General features: G+C 44.5%; 1 pseudogene; it reads left to right on the top strand.

The window, feature by feature from the left end:
• Nucleotides 1-2400: 2400 nt before the first annotated feature.
• LOC120938475 lies at nt 2401-2580 on the top strand (annotated as a pseudogene).
• The last annotated feature ends 3420 nt before the right edge of the window (nt 2581-6000 follow it).

The following is a 6000-nucleotide window of genomic DNA, read 5'->3' as shown; positions in this document are numbered from 1 at the left end:
ATACGCCGGATCACTGCCTACGGCGTGAACGTAACCTACGCCTAGTCATATTCACGTACGTAAAATACGTTGGCTTGTGTTCCCTGGTGCAGCCATTTGCATGGATGCTGCTGACTTACTGAGTCCGGCGCATAGATACGACTGCGCATATTTACACTTACGTAGCGTATCTCGAGATACGTCGGCACAAGTGCTTTGTAAATCCGGGCCTATATCATAATTAGTATATAATTTTGAAAATGGTTATCGTGTGGCTGTTTCACATATCATACATTATTGCTTCATAAAAAAATCTCAATAATTATAAACAAATTGTTTTATATAAAATAAATTATATTTAAATTTTTACCTCATCGATTTCACTTTGTATAGATGATGCATAACTTTCTTCTTCCTCTGAAAGTTCAATATGCACACTTTCAATGGTGTCCTTCGGAAAAAAAAATATATAATATTTTTAGTGTGAAGGATATAAAAATTATTTTTTTTATTAAACATGTATAATCTATATAAAAATTTTAGTTATTTGAATTGTATAAATTATATATAAAACCAACCTCTGAGCTTGCGGTAACTGAAATTCCATCTTGTAATATCGATTGCTCGATTTCATCAATTTTAGGCGATTCCTGTAAAATGTATTTATTTTTTAATAACTAATATTAAAGCAATTATATACACGTATTATCTTATATGTACAAAATATTTACTGCTTTTATATATATATATATATATATATATATATATATATATATATATATATATATATATAATTTATACATTTCAAATAACTAAAATTGTTTTTTTTACAAATCCATACTATAAATATATTTTTATAATTTATGTGGATATATGGAAAAAAATTGAATATTCTAGTATAATTTTAATAAAAATATGTTTTTAAATTACTTAACCACTAACATATCAGGCACTTATGCACCTTCCTGCCCAAGCCAATTTTCAGCGCTATCGCATTTTAAATGACAATTGCTACATTGTACCCAAATTTTTTTTTTTATAATTTTGTTCCCACAAATAGAGCTTTCTTTTGGTGGTATTTGATCAGATCTGCGATATTTATTTTTGCGCAACTAAAAAAAGACAGAAAATTTTGAAAAAAATGTAGGTTTTTTTTCTGTTATTTTTTTGTGAATAGGTATGTTTTCTTCTTCGATTTCGGGCACTGATGGGCACCGGTGAGGCGGCACCGATAGGTGGCGCTGGTATGCGTCAGTGATGGGCACTCATAGGTGACACTGATGGGTACTGGGCATGGATGGGCACTGATAGGTGGGCACTGATGGACGGCACTGATGGACACTGAGGGCATTGCTGGGCATCACTTGTTTATCCCAGTGCAAATGTTGCCAGTCAATGTGGGCACTGATTGGCATCTTTCTCATTTTTTTTACTGCCCCCTTCCCTGGTAGTCCAGTGTGAGCTTCCCTGGTGGTCCATTGTGGGCATCCGAGGGGGGGCTGCGCTGATAAACAATCAGCGCGAACCCCCTGTCAGGAGAGCCGCCGATCGGCTCTCCTCTACTCGCGTCTGTCAGACGCGAGTGAGGAAGAGCCATCAACGGCTCTTCCTGTTTACATCGTGATCAACCGTGATTGGACACGGCTGATCATGTGGTAAAGGGCCTCCGTCGGAGGCTCTTTACCAAGATCAGAGATGCAGGGTGTCAGACTGACACCTCGCATCACCGATCGCCGCGCTGCGCACCCCCATGAAATCTTGCAGGATGTCAATAGACGTCCAGTCAGGATTTCACAACCACTTCCCGGACGTCAATTGTCTATTGACCGGGCGGGAAGTGGTTAAATAATACACAAAAATGCACCGCCCGCCTCCTCTCTCTTCCCTGCACCCATCAATCAACAATACATAGATTCATGCATTGCATGAATCTATGTATTGTCGCAGCTGCCGCCCACTATTCAGGTGTTCGGCCCTCTGTTGAGTACCGGCAATCTGAATAACAGTGGTGGGTGTGTTTTGGAAGTGCCTATCAGAGCCAGCGGCTCTAATAGGGTTATCGATTACAGCCTGTGGGCGCTAATCGGCTTCCAAATGGTTAACCAAGGCTTTGCGTTCCCTGTTCCGCTTCTCAGCCAATTAGGTTCAGCGGATCTGGTTAACGGTCACCTGATTGGCTGAAGCGACATCGAGGGCGGGAGAAGACATCGAGGAAGCATGGATGAGGATGGCTGAACCGAGAAAGGGAAGTGCTGGGCGGGGGGCAATCTGATGGGCACAGTGGCGACAATTGATGGCACAGTGGCGATAATTGACTCTCCATTACCCCGTCCTTATCCTCCTCTTTTATCTCTTCTTTAACTTCAACTTTAGAATCTCTCAGGTTTCCACTCTGAATATAGAATAAAAATGTAACAATGCATACTTACCTGGCAGGGGAGACACCATGATCATGAAGGTGGTTCTCCCAGGGCGAGGCACGGCTATTGCACACTCTGGCCGTGCTGATCGTGGTTGTCTTCCCTGCCGCTTCTCGGCCTTTTGGCTAGGACTAGGTGTGGTATCTGTTCTTATCAGTTGTCAGCGGAGCGCTGAAGCACCTCCTATATGCGGAGGGTGGATGCAATCCAATGACGTCATTGCACCTGGAAGGATGGTTTCAGCAGGGACTACGCTGTGCTGCCCGACAGTTACTGGGGGCCGGCCCATGGTTGAGTCTGAGCCATCTGAAAGGGTGCTCCTGGTGAGGATGGGTACTGCGCTTAGTCTTGGTCTTTTTGCTGAGTTCTAATCTGGCCTTCTGGCTGGCTGGTTTAAGTGCCATCTCTGTCAGCGATCTGGTTGGAGGAGCTGGTAATGCCCTGTATGGTGGAACGGGGTAGAGCCATGCAAATCCGCCGGGTTGGGTGGCAGGGGTGGAGGGCTGCACTGGCCGGTCGGGGGGTCGGATATGGAAGGAAAAGCCTATGGTGCATGTGCCCCTGGAGTGGCAGTCCAGGGGTATCTGAAGATCACTGTGTGTGAGGGACACATTGATTTAGGATACCACGGTCACTGCACCAGCTACACGCTTTTTTTAGCACCTGCCTCCTGGGCCGGGCCTTTTGGCTAGGACCGGAGGAATTTTTTATTCCTGGCCGGAGGGCCTGGTCATTGTTTCACCACAATGGCCACTTATTTCACTGTCCTCTCCACTATCCCTTCCCCCACTTTATTTTATTTAAGCCTGTGTTTGTCATTTTTTGTTGTGCACGTTTTGTGTCACTGTGTGATTAGTAGGGTGCGGGTCCTCGGGCCAGCCCTGAACGTCTTGGGAGTAGGTGGACATGGCCTTCTGGCTTAGTTTGCCTGCTCTCATGGGGTCTCCCTTCGGAGGAGCCCCACCTAGTACTGGGAGGGTTCTGTTTCGGCAGTCCCTCTGAGGAAGTTGGGTCCGTGTCGGCTTCGGTTGCTCGGACCACACTACCTCAGTCCCCGTCTGGAGCCTAACGCCCCGGGGGATCAGGGTTTGGGTCCCTCTTCACAGGAGGACCACTTGACGTTGCACCCGTCTGCACGTTTTTGTGAACACTCTTTATGTGTGTGCACATTTTTTCTGCACCGGGTGGAGTTTTTGGGTGTGTTCACACGCCATAGGCTTTTCAAAAAAACAAAACAATGCAGATAATGTACAGATCCTAATGATACCATCAGTGATTGTTCCTCATCTACCTGATGATGTTGGGGGATGGTGTGACCTTCCTGTGTGGAATCCCGGGAATACAGAGGACGGGGACATCTCTCTGGTGGGTTCCTGGTATTAGATGGTTCTTTCATATACTTGTGTCCTTCTGAAAACTCCTCCATCACTCCATACTCCTCATCCTCCTCTTTATACTCTTCTTTAATAACAATATTATAACCCCCGAGGTTTCCACTCTGAAAGATGTATAAAAACATTCATTGTAACAAACATGCTGTGTATAAATCAGAACTACCAATAATTGTCACTCATCTACCTGATGATGGTGAGGGATGGTGTGACCTTCCTGTGTGGAATCCCGGGAATACAGAGGACGGGGACATCCCTCTGGTGGGTCTCTGTAGCTGGATGACTCCACCATGGTGTCCTGGTACAGATCTTTGTGTTCTTTTAGAGACTCTGACTTCTCCATCACCCCATCCTCATCACCCTTCTCTTTTATCTCATCCTCCTCCATAGACTGCTGATCATCCCTCACATAAGTCTCTTCTTCTTCTGATTTCACCTCAAATTCTATATCGATTGGATCTCCACTCTAAACCAAGAGAATGAGAGAGAATATCATCTGTAAACAATAGGATTTATTATTGTGACATCACATAAAAAAATCCAAACATTGTTTCCACAAGTCCATATTCTAGATGATCCAACCCACCAACCTTTAAATAAGGAGGGATGGTGTGACCTTCCTGTGTGGAATCCCGGGAATACAGAGGACGGGGACATCTCTCTGGTGGGTTTCTGTAGCTGGATGTCTCCACCATGGTGTTCTGGTACAGATCCTCCTCCTCTTTTATCTCTTCTTTAACTACCACTTTAGGATCTCTCAGGTTTCCACTCTGAATATAGAATAAAAATGGCATCAATGGTAACAATGCAGATAATGTACAGATCCTAATGATACGATCAGTGATTGGAGAAATAGACAGTGACATCCTGACACCTTATAGGAACCTGACACACACAATGATACAGTCACCACCCAGACACACCCCTTGTCTGTTACTGGATAATGTCCCAGAATTCCCAGAATCCTCCTCACCTCTCCTGTCAGCAGCTCCATCATCTTCTTGGTGACTTCTAGAATCTTCTCCATGTTGTGTCTCTCAGGTTTTAGGGAGTCACATGGAGGCACTGTGATGGTCATGTGATCACCTGACTTCACAAGAGGAAATCTCTGTATTGAGGAACCAATAGGAATATCATGTTAGACTCCCAGAATCCTCCTCACCTCTCTGGTCAGGTCTGTGTTTTATTAATAGAGATAAGAGTGATGTCATGTGACCTCCCAGAATCCTCCTCACCTCTCCGGTCAGCAGGTAGATGATCTCCAGGGTGAAGTTTAGTATCTTCTCAGTCATGTGACTCCGGTCCTCCTCCATCCTCATTGGTGCCATCATCTATGATTTTTTCCCTATAGACAGATACCATTGATAACAGAGAATTATATGGATTGGTTGTACAATAGGATGATGATATTATTATACAGGATTCATATCAGGAGGTAATATGAAGGTCAGTATGTACCTAAACACTATGATCCCCAGTGAGAAAATATTTGATCTGGAATGTTTAGTGTTCACTATGATCCTTGCAAATCGAGAGTCTTGTAAAATTTGACCTCCTGGATCACAAATTCCATTCTATATGTTGGGTGTAAGAGGAGGAGGAGATCCAGGAATCAGGATAAAGGTCAGGACAAGCAACAGACGAGCGCATCCAAGAGATGAAGCCGGGGTCACTACACAGAAAATCAATCCAAGGAAACAACAGGCAGGATGAGGAATAGCAAGAAGGAGCTCAGAGACAAATGAGAATATTGCTCAGGCAATGGGAGATTATCTCAGCATGACCTAAAGTGGTTCTAAAGGCTCAAGGTTTCTTACCTTTATGCATTCTATAGATGAAGGTAAATAACCTTCTGTGTACAGCAGCCCTCCCCTTATACTCACCAGAGACAGCAATGTTTTCAGCGATGTGCACAAAATCCTCGGCTCTCCCTCCTCATTTGCGGAGATAGCTGCAGGAGCCATTGGTTTTTGCTGCTGTCAATAACAGCAAGTCAGCCAATGAGAAAAGAGGAGGGGTGGGGCCGAGCTGCAGCATTGTGTGTGAATAGACATGCAGAACAGCAGCTTGGGAGTGAGCCTGATTGGGTGCCCCCAGAGCAAGCAGCTTGCTCTGGGGGCAATTGGCAGGAGGGAGGGGCCAGGAGTGTCAGCAGGGGACTCCACAATAACATGTTTTGTATATAAAAAAAAAATGAAGCCTTTAAAATA

The sequence above is a fragment of the Rana temporaria genome, chromosome 4, assembly GCF_905171775.1.
Source record: "Rana temporaria chromosome 4, aRanTem1.1, whole genome shotgun sequence".
NCBI classification, from domain to species: Eukaryota; Metazoa; Chordata; class Amphibia; order Anura; family Ranidae; genus Rana; species Rana temporaria.
This window is presented reverse-complemented; position numbering and strand designations above follow the sequence as displayed.